Source organism: Cherax quadricarinatus, chromosome 76, assembly GCF_038502225.1.
Source record: "Cherax quadricarinatus isolate ZL_2023a chromosome 76, ASM3850222v1, whole genome shotgun sequence".
Lineage (NCBI taxonomy): Eukaryota > Metazoa > Arthropoda > Malacostraca > Decapoda > Parastacidae > Cherax > Cherax quadricarinatus.
The window spans coordinates 12,918,724-12,934,029 of record NC_091367.1 but is presented as its reverse complement, the minus strand read 5'-3'; the positions used below and the strand labels follow the sequence as shown (position 1 = coordinate 12,934,029).

General features: G+C 44.4%; 1 protein-coding gene across 7 annotated transcripts in view; it reads right to left on the bottom strand.

Moving 5' to 3' along the window:
• The window catches only part of LOC128703690 (serine-rich adhesin for platelets-like), a 616,714-nt gene that overhangs the window by 432,944 nt on the left and 168,464 nt on the right, over positions 1-15,306 (bottom strand). The window lies entirely within an intron of this gene.

The following is a 15,306-nucleotide window of genomic DNA, read 5'->3' as shown; positions in this document are numbered from 1 at the left end:
ACAAATGTAAAGGTCGGCCATGATGTTGCTCTGTCCCACAGTTAATACCTCGCCGTCTTCTGTACATAATTCTGCAAGGCTGAGGGACTGATTACCTCTACATTTAGCCTTTGTGTTCATGTACTGTACTGATAAAGCCACTGGTGGGCGAAACGTCTACAAATTAAAGAAACCCAGATGTTGCACATATGTCTAATTCATCTTAATAACTGCTATAGCAGTTAACAAGATGAATAAAGTGAAACATATAGATGATAAAGGACAACAGAAATACTCAAAAGACAAACATGAACAGTAGATAGAGATGAAATCCTTGTTCTTATCATGTCTTATACAAACAGTAGTAGAGCGAGGAGCAAGAAAGACCAGCTGGAACTGGTTGCATGTGCAGGAAATGTCGCTGTTGTTGCAATAACTGAGACGTGGTTGAATTTGAAGGGTCTGGACGTGCCTGCCCAGTTGCACATTCATGGCTTGAAATTGTTCCACGTTGACATACATAACGGGAGGGAGGGAGCAGGAGGAAGGGGTTGAGGGAAATGGAGGAAGGGAGGGATGGATGGAGGGAGGGAGGGATGGAGGAATTGAGGGAGGGTGTGTTCGATAAAGGAACATATGCAAATTGTATCTGGGTGGAATTTCAAGGACATTAAAAATTTATTTTAGGTGTTATTACTGTGTACAAGATACCCAGGTATTACGTGTTTCATTCACCCCCTTGACGGTAATATATACCTGTGATGCAGTACTAGAGTACCTCAGGTCTTTCTCACAACTGCTAGATAAGAAACTTCTAGCCGAAAGACTAGACTTTGCAGTTTGTAAGAGTCTTACCAGGTTTATCAGTGGGCGAAACATCATCGATAAAGGTCCCAAATAACTACATTTAAGTCTCTCTTTGACACCGTGTTGGTATATTATACTTAGACACATGCCAACACGTGGGTATCTCCAGAGCTGTTAGATAAAACCACACATGTGAAACCAATGTGACATTTTACTTTGGCAACGTTTCGCTTTCCAAGAGTCCTTTTATCTAACATATTGTCGGTAATCCTATTTATATCTCTAGAGGTGATGTGTAGGCAAAACATCTCTCAGTAAAGATGTCCAGGTGTTTTACAGGTGTCTCACTGCTGTAATCATGACACGTGTCTCACTCATCAACCTGTTGGTATTACACCTGTAATGGTATTACCCTTTTACAAACCCACTAAAATCACGTAAACATTACACACGACTGTCAGATACGAAACCCTGAGCTTAATTATAAGGGACACCCAAAATGCAGATTTAAGGGATATCCTGCAAGCAGATTAAAGGGACATCCTGAAAGCCCTCATTACTGCCTCTTACCTATATTTTCAGATTTACGGGGCGTCCTAGTGGAATTAAGTCAGGGCCTCAACATAAACACAAGGTTCTTGCTACATCATCTCTCAGTATGCCTTATGCTGTAATCTGCTAAATGAATTCATATCACGACTCTTCTGTCTAGGTTATTATCGTGATTGTGGTGGTGGTGGTGGCAGGACATAGAGAGAGAGAGCAACATATACACACGACTGTTAGTGGTTCTGTTGCAACGCCAGATGGTGCACAGCCAATTGATCTGCACCAGCTTCTGTTATATAGCTGCTGCTGCAGTCAACTCTTGCTTGTTGACGCAGTGGCTGCTGCCTCCTCTGTGCCCCTAGTCAATTCAAATTCAAATTCAAACTTTATTCTCTATAAGTATTACAATGCTGAGTTTACAGAATTTGGTTATTGTGTGGTTTACATGTAGTAAAATAATAATTACAGAGTGTACCACTATCAGAATGGCTTGCTTCATGTGATAAAGCTTTAAAGCTTCGCCTGAAGCTCTTTTCGTCAGATAAGGCTTCGCCTGAAGCTCTTTTCGTGTTAAAGCATCCAGTTGAGGTGTCACATGAAGCTACAGTCTCACATGAAGCGAAACGTCACAAATCAAATGTTGCTGTTACTATTACAAGCTCATGTAGTTCTTGTCATTTTTAATACTAGCAGTCAATACTACTAATAGTATTACTAGTTAGTAAGCATTAACCTGGGCAGGTAATTGCAACGTGCTCTGACGCATAAACTGATGGAGCGTTTGCAATCATGACGCAACTCTTGCAGTGGAGTCAGAGTTAAAAATGCAACTGGCATTCATCCAGGTATTATTTCTGCACCTCTCATGTGATGACTGGTGGGGAGGGTATGCTTGCTCAGTGGTCTGTTTGTCCTTGTTGAGAGCTTTGTTTATGCTTGCTGAGTGGTCTGTTTGTGCTTGCTGAGGGCTTTGTTTATGCTTGTTGAGTGGTCAGTCTTTACTGAGTGGTCTGATATGCTTGTTGAGTGGTCAATATTTGCTAAGTGGCTTGTTTATGCTAGCTGAGTGGTGTGTTTATGCTTGTTGAGTGGTCTGTTTATCTGGTTGTTGAGTGGTCTGCCTATGCTTGTTGAGTGGTCTGTTTATGCTTATCCGGTGGTCTGTATATGCTTACTGAGTGGTTTGTTTATACCTGCTGAAGGGCCTGTTTATGTTTACCGAGTTATTTATGCTTACTGAGTGGTTTATTTATTCCGGCCGAGGGGTCTATTTATCCTGAGTGGTTTATTTATTCCGGCCGAGGGGTCTATTTATCCTTACTGAGTGGTTTATTTATTCTTGCTGAGGGTCTATTTATCCTTACTGAGTGGTTTATTTATTCCGGCCGAGGGTCTATTTATCCTTACTGAGTGGTTTGTTTATTCTGCTAGATTGATTGTATTCGTTGAGTTGCCTAAACAGTTTATACCTGAAAATACTCTGTAAATTAAACTTTTAAATACATTAAAGACGAATTACACAGATATTCTGGCAGGCTTTTGTAAAGTTCCAGGCAGTGTTATATTAGGCATCCCTGGAAAGGGGATCCCTTATGTGGTTCATCGTGGATCTTTTTCCGTAATTATTTCCATTATTTCAGCCAGATGGTTTCCATGGAAGAACTTGAGAATGCATCTTCGGACTGAATTCAAACTTTCCAAGACTGAGTACCGTAAGGAAGAATGTCTGTTGAATTGAGCTGTGAAGATTCCTCCGACAATTTTAAGGGGAGGGAAAAATCTCAGTCATCTGTAACAATAACCAGTTGACAGTAGTAGTAGTAGTAGTATTAGTAGTAGTAGCAGTAGTCGTAGTAGCAGTAGTAGTAGTAGCAGTAGTAGTAGTAGTCGTAGCAGTAGTAGCAGTAGTAGTAGTAGTAGTAGTAGTAGTAGTAGTAATAGCAGCAGAAGTAGTAGTAGTATCAGAATTAGTAGTAGTAGTTGCAGTTGTAACAGCAGCAGCAGCAGCAATAGTAGTAGTAGTAGTAGCAGAATTAGTAGTAGTAGTAGCAGCAGAAGTAGTAGTATCAGAATTAGTAGTAGTAGTAGCAGCAGAAGTAGTAGTATCAGAATTAGTAGTAGTAGTTGCAACTGTAACAGCAGCAGAAGCAGCAGTAGTAGTAGTAGTAGTAGGAGGAGGAGGAGGAGTAGCAGCAGCAGTAGTAGTTGTGCCGTAGTAATAGCAGCAGCAGTAGCAGTAACAGCAGTAGCAGCAACAGCAGTAGGAGGAGTAGTGCGAAGTGACAGCAGCAGTAGCAGTAATGTAATAACCTCTGAGGTTATGGTGTCGGGTTGATCGTCTCAAGAAAGTGGCTCTCTAAAGCAATTTTCAGCTTTCAAGTGAGAACTGCCTCTTAACACTTCACTAAAGTTGATTACAGGTGATGGTAGTGCGGGTGACGAGTGATGGTGCTAATGGTGAGTGATGGTGTTGTCTGTGGCTTGGTGCAGTAGTGGAGGTGGCGGCAAGGGAACGGTGCTGGTGAGAGGGAGGGAGAGAAGGGGTAAGAAGGAGAGGGAGAAGGGGTAAGAGGGAGGGGGAAAAGGGGGTAAGAGTGAGGGGGAGAAGGGGTAAGAGGGAGGGGTAGAAGGGGTAAGAGGGAGGAGTAGAAGGGGTAAGAGGGGGAGAGAGAGAAGGGGTAAGAGGGAGGAGGAATGAATCAGAGGGAGTGTAATGGAGGATGAGGTTTGGGTAAGAGAGATAAACTAGGTAGGGTCCTCACAGGCAGACAACACTTGTTTACAAAGCACCAGTTTTCTTCCCTTTTTTTTTGTACCCTTTCCGTACCTTCACTGGGTACACCCCAATGTGGGTATCCCTTCTACCCAACACCTGAGTACATACTTACATCAGGTCCTGGACCGAAAAGGTGGGGAAGGGAGGGTTAATGGAAGGGGGAAGTGACTGTCAACACCTTGAGAGTGTTGTAGTTACAACCAACAGTTTGGTAACCAAACTGAACCTAACCTAACCTACCTAACCTAACCTAACCTAGCCTAGCCTAACCTAACCTAACCTAACCTAACCTAGCCTAACCTAACCTAGTAGTTACAACCAACAGCCTTTGGTAATGAATGGTTCAGAGAACAAATAAATTAGACTGTGCAACTCTTGGGTATCCTTTCGCCACACAGTGGCGAAACGTTTCCTCAATAAAGATACCCAAGAGTTGCACATGTGTCTAATTTATCAACTAACCTAACCTAACCTAACCTAGCCTCACCTCACCTAACCTAACCTAGCCTCACCTCACCTAACCTAACCTAGCCTCACCTCACCTAACCTAACGTAGCCTCACCTAACCTAACCTTACCTAACCTAACCTAACCTAACCTAACCTAACCTAACCTAACCTAACCTAGCCTCACCTCACCTAACCTAACGTAGCCTCACCTAACCTAACCTTACCTAACCTAACCTAACCTAACCTAACCTAACCTAACCTAACCTAACCTAGCCTCACCTCACCTAACCTAACGTAGCCTCACCTAACCTAACCTTACCTAACCTAACCTAACCTAGCCTCACCTCACCTAACCTTACCTAACCTAGCCTCACCTCACCTAACCTTACCTAACCTAACCTAACCTAACCTAATCTAGCCTAACATAACCAACCTCACCTAACCTAACCTAACCTAACCTAACCCAACCAGCCTCACCTTACCTAACCTCACCTAACCTAACCTTACCTAACCTAACGAAATTTAACCTAAACTAAATTAACTTTACCTAGCCTAACCTAACCAACCTCACCTCACCTAACTTAATTTAACCTAACCTAACTTAACCTCACCTACCCTAACCTAACCTGACCTGACCTGCTTCCATCAGCTTAATGAAGACAGTAATGTTAAAGAAGCAGGTTACAGAACAGGATTATATTGTGAGAAAGTTCGTCTCTATGTCAGACTTTATCTGGTCACTAACATGGTAATGTTTCGCACAGAGCGAAACATAAGCTCAACATAAAACGTAGCTGTGCAAGAAAGGTATAAAATACCGACAATATGAAAGTTAAGACACATGTGCAACATCTGGATATCTTTATTGTAGACGTTTCGCCATCCAGTGGCTTTATCAATACAGATTCTAGGACATAATAGGAAGACAGTAGAAACTGAACATCAAAATGGTATACAATACCGACAGGTTGTTAGGTAAGACACCTAACAACCTGTCGGTATTGTATACCATTTTGATGTTCAGTTTCTACTGTCTTCCTATTATGTCCTAGAATCTGTATTGATAAAGCCACTGGATGGCGAAACGTCTACAATAAAGATAACCAGATGTTGCACATGTGTTTTAACTTTCATAAAACGTAGCATCGTCTCAAAGAAACGCTGTTCTGACCCAGTTTAACTGTTTTACCTCCCATAATTTGGAGGGTACGTGAGTGGATGTGAGTTAAACCTACCTAAGAATTTCACGCATGTTTAATATCTGGCTAGGTTTATAGTAGACGTTTCACCATCCAGTGGTTTTATCAATACAAATTTAAAGACATAATGGGTAGATTGTAGAACTATATACATAAGATGAGGTAGCCCTGCCTAGCATGGGGCCAGTAGGCCTCCTGTAGTGCTCCTCCTTTCATACTTTCTAACATTCCCACGGTCTTTAATTTACCTGCGTAGCGATGCCTCTCGTTTCTCATCTGGAGGAAGATGAGACCCAGATGAGAAGCCTCCATGTCTTCACTCTTCTCAGCATCCATTCTCACCTGTCCTCATTACCGTGAGCTCCAGGTGATTCATCTTAGTCGCCCCTGCCACACCTGCACCTCACTGGGCCTTGATCCATTTGTTTTTATTCACGATTTTTTTAAATATATACACTTTTTATTCACTTCCCTGATTATGTTAAGTAGTTTATGATTACTGGACGGAGGATCGAGCCTTCAACGTGGTTAAATTTAAAAATCTGTCGAATATACCTGCGTAATTAGCCCGCTGAATCACCTGTACAATAAATTCCTGAGTATTTTTTATCATCGTCATAGGGAGATATAAGTAATTTTTCAGTGTATATTCACTTGTATATACCTGCTGGTGTATATACCTCGGCGCGCACACGGGTTTAGCACTTCATATAATGATGTTTTGATCCTGGTGGTTCATGTCTGAGACACGTTTCAAGGCTTTGAGAGACAAAAGTTGTTAGTTCCTGTGGGTCATGTATGTTGCTGAGAGAGACAGCATCATCTCAGAGATGGATCTCAAGTTCTCTCAGTTATTGTGACCTTTGACCTTGTTCTTCACTGTTACCTTTGACTTTGCTTTCCATTGTAACCTTTGACTTTGTTTTCTATTGTGACCTTTGACCCCTGATACAGTTACAGTCAGAAGCTGTGTCACTTCCCCGGGCTATAGTGTTATGTACGTTTTAACAATGCTGTGCACACATGTACAATCACACATGTTTATAGATACACACATACACAGTACACAGGTAGGGCGGGGCGGGGCGGGGCGGGGTAGGGTGGGGTGGGGCGCCGCCCTCTGCACTTCCATCTACTACAGGAAACACGGACCATGGACCACGGACCATGGACCACAGGTACCTCTCGGTCCACAGACCTGAGAGAGACAAGCCACCAGATGTAACCTCCCAACAGTTCAAGGAACAGCTACTGAAAATTGATTACTGTCTGGAAAGCCTTCCACCTCTATCCCCAAACATCTTACTGCTTGGTGATTTCAACCTAAGGCATACAAAATGGAAGAATGTAGCGAATAATGTTATAGCTGAAACAATCCCCGGAGGTAGTGCAGATGAAAGGTCACACACACCAGCTACTAAGTCTGCGAAAAACACCTTAAGCCAGCAGATAGTGGAGCCAACAAGACTAGAAAACACACTTGACCTTATCTTCACAAATAATGAGGACCTGATAAGAGACATAAGAATATCAAAAACAACTAATTCCAATCACAACCTAATCGAAGTCCAGACGTACATGCATAGGGGTCCTGATCAGCAGAATGCATGTACCTGTGAAGGTGTCTTCACAAAATACAACTTCAACAACAAGAACATCAACTGGGACCAGGTAAACCATGTCCTAAACGAAACATGTTGGGAAGATATCTTAAATAACATGGATCCAAACCAGTGCCTTGAAAGGATCAATTTCCTGCCAGCTGAAGAGCAGGAGTAAACTGGAGAAAGACGCTCCCTCTACAGAAGGCGACGAAGAGTCACTGAGCTCCTCAGGAGTGCTAGAATATCTGATACACGAAAGGAGGCGCTGACCAGGGAAGTGGAAACTATCGAACTTAAGTTAAATGACTCTTACAGGAACCAGGAGAGACAGGAGGAGCTTAAAGCTATTAGTGAAATTGAAAGAAATTCGAAATATTTCTTTTCATATGCCAAAAACAAGGCAAATACCACATCTAGTATCGGGCCCTTACTCAGACAGGATGGGACTTACACAGACGACAACAAGGAAATGAGTGAAATATTGAAATCCCAGTACGACTCTGTGTTTAGTGAACCACTAATCAGTCTGAGGATCGACGACCCAAATGATTTCTTCATGAATGAGCCTCAAAACTCCATAAATGTATGCCAGATTTCCGACATTACCCTAACTCCGATAGACTTCGAAAAAGCCATTGACAACATGCCCATGCACTCAGCCCCGGGCCCAGACTCGTGGAACTATGTATTCATTAAGAACTGCAAGAAACCCCTCTCGCATGCCCTAAGTACACTATGGAGGAGGAGCTTGGACATGGGTGAAATTCCACAGTCACTTAAAACAACGGATTTAGCCCCACTCCATAAAGGTGGCAGCAAAGCATTAGCTCTGACGTTCCACATCATAAAAATCTTTGAAAGAGTGCTAAGAAGCAGGATTGCAAATCACCTGGATTCTCAAAATCTGCACAATGCAGGGCAACATGGGTTCAGGGCAGGTCGCTCCTGCCTCTCACAACTACTGGATCACTATAATATGGCCTTGGATGCACTGGAAGAAAATCAGAATACAGATGTAATATACACAGACTTTGCAAAAGCGTTTGACAAATGCGATCATGGCGTAATAGCCCATAAAATACGTGCTCAAGGAATAACTGGGAAAGTGGGGAGATGGATCTTCAACTTCCTAACAAATCGAACACAAAGAGTAGTGGTCAACAGAGTTAAATCGGAGGCTGCCATAGTGAAGAGCTCTGTTCCACAAGGCACAGTACTCGCCCCCATCTTATTCCTCATCCTCATATCAGACATAGACAGAGATATACATCACAGCATCGTATCATCCTTTGCGGATGATACTAGGCTCTGCATGAGGCTGTCATCTGCTGAGGACGTGGTTAACCTCCAAGAAGATATAAACAAAGTTTTCCAGTGGGCAACGGAAAACAATATGATGTTCAATGAGGACAAATTCCAACTACTCCGTTATGAAAAACTGGAGGAAATAATAACTAGAACAGAGTATACTACAAACTCTGGCCATACAATAGAGAGGAAAAATAATGTAAGGGACCTGGGAGTAGTAATGTCTGAGGATCTCACTTTCAAGGATCACAACAGTGCCACGATCACAAGTGCAAAGAAAATGATAGGATGGATAATGAGAACTTTCAAAACGAGAGATGCCAAGCCAACGATGATCCTTTTCAAATCACTTGTTCTCTCTAGGCTGGAATACTGCTGTACATTAACATCTCCATTCAAAGCAGGTGAAATTGCACATCTAGAGAGTGTACAGAGATCCTTTACTGCACGTATAAGTTCTGCCAAGCACCTTAACTACTGGGAACGCTTGGAAGCACTTGACTTGTACTCGTTGGAACGCAGGAGGGAGAGATATATCATAAACTACACTTGGAAAATCCTGGAAGGAATGGTCCCAAATCTGCACACAGAAATCACTCCCTACGAAAGTAAAAGACTGGGCAGGCGATGCAAAATACCTCCAATTAAAAGTAGGGGCGCCACTGGTACACTAAGAGAAAACACCATAAGTGTCCGGGGCCCAAGACTGTTCAACAGCCTCCCATCGAGCATTAGGGGAATTACCAATAAACTCCTGGCTGCCTTCAAGAGAGAGCTGGACAGATACTTAAAGTCAGTGCCGGATCAGCCGGGCTGTGGCTCATACGTTGGACTGCGTGAGGCCAGCAGTAACAGCCTGGTTGATCAGGCCCTGATCCACCGGAAGGCCTGGTCATGGACCGGGCCGCGGGGGCGTTGATCCCCGGAATAACCTCCGGGTAAACTCCAGGTTCACTTCACCATCCCTTAGCCAGAAGGCTCTTCATCCAAGGAACCGGAGCTACCTCTTCCCCACGGATCAAACTTCATTACCTCCCGTTCCGCAGGCGCTGTATGACCCATACAGGTTTGGTGCTTTCTCGTTATCTAGCTCATGAGCCTCAATGTTGTGACAAAATCATCTATACCCGATTAATATATAAATATGTCAATAATCTAGAAAGTTAGGCACTTCCTAACTTAACTAGTTGTAACAACAAATTAACAGACGTTACAGTAACTATAACAAGCCACCTGTAACACAGAGGAGATGGGGTTATTGTGGGTTAAATCTATACATTGTATCATTCTGTGCTCGCAGACTGAGGGACTGACTGCCTCAAACTCCTCCTTCTCCTCCACCATTTCTCTGTACTGGGCTGAAGAAGTCACTGGTTAGAGAAACGTTTCCAGTTAAGTCCTAAGTGTTGCACAAGTGACTTATTTATCATCAGTCATTTTTGTTATGGAATATGTGTGTATAGGCTTATCTAAGGTGGGTGTAAGTTAGACCTGCGTAGCATGGGCCAGTAGGCCTTCTGCAGTGCTTCTTCTTTCGTTATTTATTATCTTGAGGTTTCAGTTTATTCTAAGCCTTGATAATGGTTTACGAAAGAGCGAAATATTTGTCTAGTTGATGTTTTCTGTGCCTGGGATTGTTGCAAAGGAAATTAAGAGGACTGAGTGGTAGGCTTCTGCACTTCCGGAGTGATGGTTGACTAGGTGAGTAACAGGTGTGTGTGATGCAGGTGTTCTGTGTGTGTGTGTGTGTGTGTGTGTGTGTGTGTGTGTGTGTGTGTGTGTGTGTGTGTGTGTGTGTGTGTGTGTCTGTCTGTCTGTCTGTGTGTGTGTGAGAGAGAGACGACAGGTGTGCAGGTCCTACGGCTGGGTCACCCACTAAACTCCTCTGACCTACATCATTACACTTTGTGGATTCACCTATACGTACTCACCTACATGTATATATGTACTCACCTATATGTACAAGCACACAACAGCCCCACCTACCCACATAAACACACACGGCGAGTACAACACTGAGTACACACAGTGGCACGAAACACACACACACACACACACACACACACACACACACACACACACACACACACACACACACACACACACACACACACACACACACACACACACACACACACACATAAACACAGTATATTAACAAAGACCCATAAACATAGAACATAAACACACACACGACACACAGCCAATCGAAAGTCTTTTCGAGGGCATTTTTAACACTTGACGAAGTGGGAGAGGACTTCAAAGTTCCCCTTTCTCCTCCCCCACAGGTAAACTTGACGACCCCTCCACAGTGAATTAATTGAGACGCAAGGAGAGGTAAACACACAGCGGCACAGCAGACGTGGACACAGAACAAGAGTCATGAACGTACTGAGTGCTGTGAAGACCTCACTCACGCTCACCACCCCTTCCCCCTATTCCCCCCCCCCACACACACAACATACACCTCTTACCTCCCCTCAGAGCCAACCTCTCACGAGCACACACCTCAAAACCTCACCTCAACCCTTTAATCAACCCACATCATCCGCCAGTAGACATGTCTTAGCAGAGTAGGTGACCCCCAGCACCCAGCCCACGCCTGATCCAGCATATATAATCTCCATACATACAATAGGTACTGCAGCCCAGACAGATGAACTACAAGACGAGACTTAGGAAAGGATAACTGAAGGACGTTGTTGAGGGGTCAATGCCCCCACGACCTGGTCACAGACCTGGAGGATCAAGGCCTGGCGAACCAGGCTGTTACGCTGGCTGCACGCAGTCCAACGTACAAACCATAGCCAAGCTAGTCAGGCACTGATATGAGGAACCTGTCCGGTTACCTCTTGAAGACAGTCAGAGATTTGCTGGAACAAACCTCTTGGACCTCGTCGCGCCCCTGGTGTTTACTGGAGGCATTTTGCACTGTCTGTGTTCATACCGAGTGATTTCAATAAGCAGGATTAGGAGCAGTTCCTCAAAGATTTTTCCAGATGTAAATTATGATGTACCTTCCTCGCCTACGTTCCAAGGAATACAGTTGAAGGAATTTCAAGCATTCCCAGCAGTTCAGATATTTGATTGAGTATATACGAGCCGTGAAAGTTCTTTGTGCGTTTTCCAGCTCACTAATCACGCCTGTCTTAAAGGGAGCTGGCAGTATACAACAAAGGATCAGAGGAGCCATGATCATTACATGTGAAATACTCATTCTCTTGGGTAAATTAGATACATCAGCAGTGTGCTGCTGCTCTGATGTCTCTAACAGTTACACAGTGGGAGCAAACCCTATGTAGAACACACACACATTGATCTAGTTGTGACCAGTGAAGTGGGGGAAGGAGCTGTGATCCGACTCCTGCAACCACAACTACGTGAGTACACATACACACACACACACACAAACACACACACGCACCCACACACACACACACACACACACACACACACATACACACGCACCCACACACACACATACACACACACATACATACACACACACACACACACACACACATACACACACACACACACACACACACACACACACACACACACACACACACACACACACACACACACAAGCATGACTCTTCATTCCTACTTCCTACAGACCCTTCTTGCACCGAGCGCCACTGTTGCCAGAACGGAAGTGAGAACAACGTTAACTGTGTCCACCCACCAACAGTGACGCCAGAACCACAAGGAACCACCAACAGTGACGCCAGAACCAAAAGTAACCACCAACAGTGACGCCAGAACCACAAGGAACCACCAACAGTAAGGCCAGAACCACAAGTAACCACCAACAGTAATGCCAGAACCACAAGTAACCACCAACAGTGACCCCAGAACCACAAGTATCCACCAACAGTGAAGCCAGAACCACAAGTATCCACCAACAGTGACGCCAGAACCACAAGCAACCACCAAGTGACGCCAGAGCCACAAGTATCCACCAACAGTGACGCCAGAACCACAAGTATCCACCAACAGTGACGCCAGAACCACAAGTAACCACCAACAGTGACCCCAGAACCACAAGTAACGATCAACAGTGACGCCAGAACCACAACTAACCACCAACAGTGACGCCAGAACCACAAGCAACCACCAACAGTGACCCCAGAACCACAAGTATCTACCAACAGTGACGTCAGAACCACAAGCAACCACCAACAGTGACGCCAGAACCACAAGTGTCCACCAACAGTGACGCCAGAACCACAAGTATCCACCAACAGTGACGCCAGAACCACAAGTATCCACCTACAGTGACGCCGGAACCACAAGTAACCACCAACAGTGACCCCAGAACCACAAGTAACCACCAACAGTTACGCCAGAACCACAAGTAACCACCAACAGTGATGCCAGAACTACAAGTAACCACCAACAGTGACGCCAGAACCACAAGTAACCATCAACAGTGATGCCAGAACCACAAGCAACCACCAACAGTGACGCCAGAACCACAAGTAACCACCAACAGTGACGCCAGAACCACAGCCAACCACCAACAGTGAAGCCAGAACCACAAGTAACCACCAACAGTGACGCCAGAACCACAAGTAACCACCAACAGTGACGCCAGAACCACAAGTAACCACCAACAATGACGCCAGAACCACAAGTAACCACCAACAGTGACGCCAGAACCATAAGTATCCACCAACAGTGACGCCAGAACCACAAGTATCCACCAACAGTGGCGCCAGAACCACAAGTAACCACCAACAGTGACGCCAGAACCACAAGTAACTACCAAAAGTGACGCCAGAACCACAAGTAACTACCAAAAGTGACGCCAGAACCACAAGTAACTACCAAAAGTGACGCCAGAACCACAAGTAACTACCAAAAGTGACGCCAGAACCACAAGTAACTACCAAAAGTGACGCCAGAACCACAAGTAACTACCAAAAGTGACGCCAGAACCACAAGTAACCACCAACAGTGACGCCAGAACCACAAGTAACCACCAACAGTGACGCCAGAACCATAAGTATCCACCAACAGTGACGCCAGAACCACAAGTATCCACCAACAGTGGCGCCAGAACCACAAGTAACCACCAACAGTGACGCCAGAACCACAAGTAACTACCAAAAGTGACGCCAGAACCACAAGTATCCACCAGTGACGCCAGAACCACAAGTAACCACCAACAGTGACGCCAGAACCACAAGTAACCACCAACAGTGACGCCAGAACCACAAGTAACTACCAAAAGTGACGCCAGAACCACAAGTATCCACCAGTGGCGCCAGAACCACAAGTAACCACCAACAGTGACGCCAGAACCACAAGTAACTACCAAAAGTGACGCCAGAACCACAAGTATCCACCAGTGACGCCAGAACCACAAGTATCCACCAACAGTGACGACAGAACCACAAGTATCCACCAACAGTGATGCCAGAACCACAAGTAACCACCAGCAGTGACCCCAGAACCACAAGTAACCACCAACTGTGATGCCAGAACCACAAGTAACCACCAACAGTGACGCCAGAACCACAAGTAACCACCAACAGTGACGCCAGAACCACAAGTATCCACCAACAGTGACGCCAGAACCACAAGTATCCACCAACAGTGACGACAGAACCACAAGTATCCACCAACAGTTATGCCAGAACCACAAGTAACCACCAGCAGTGATCCCAGAACCACAAGTAACCACCAACAGTTATGCCAGAACCACAAGTAATCACCAGCAGATACGAGTAGAGTATCTTTATTGATGAACAAGACACATGTGCAACACCTGGGTATCTTTATTGATGAACAAGACACATGTGCAACACCTGGGTATCTTTATTGATGAACAAGACACATGTGCAACACTTGGGTATCTTTATTGATGAACAAGACACATGTGCAACACCTGGGTATCTTTATTGATGAACAAGACACATGTGCAACACCTGGGTATCTTTATTGATGAACAAGACACATGTGCAACACTTGGGTATCTTTATTGATGAACAAGACACATGTGCAACACCTGGGTATCTTTATTGATGAACAAGACACATGTGCAACACCTGGGTATCTTTATTGATGAACAAGACACATGTGCAACACTTGGGTATCTTTATTGATGAACAAGACACATGTGCAACACCTGGGTATCTTTATTGATGAACAAGACACATGTGCAACACCTGGGTATCTTTATTGATGAACAAGACACATGTGCAACACCTGGGTATCTTTATTGATGAACAAGACACATGTGCAACACTTGGGTATCTTTATTGATGAACAAAACACATGTGCAACACCTGGGTATCTTTATTGATGAACAAGACACATGTGCAACACCTGGGTATCTTTATTGATGAACAAGACACATGTGCAACACTTGGGTATCTTTATTGATGAACAAAACACATGTGCAACACCTGGGTATCTTTATTGATGAACAAGACACATGTGCAACATCTGGGTACCTTTACTGACAAAGATGTTTCGCTAGCCAGTGGCTGGTTGCCTGCCGAAGCATCTTAATCATAAAGATACCCAAGTGTTGTGCATGGGTAGATGAGAGAAGGATAGATGAGAAGGTAGATGAGAAGGTAGATGAGAAGAGTAGATGAGAGAAGGGTATATGAGAGAAGGATG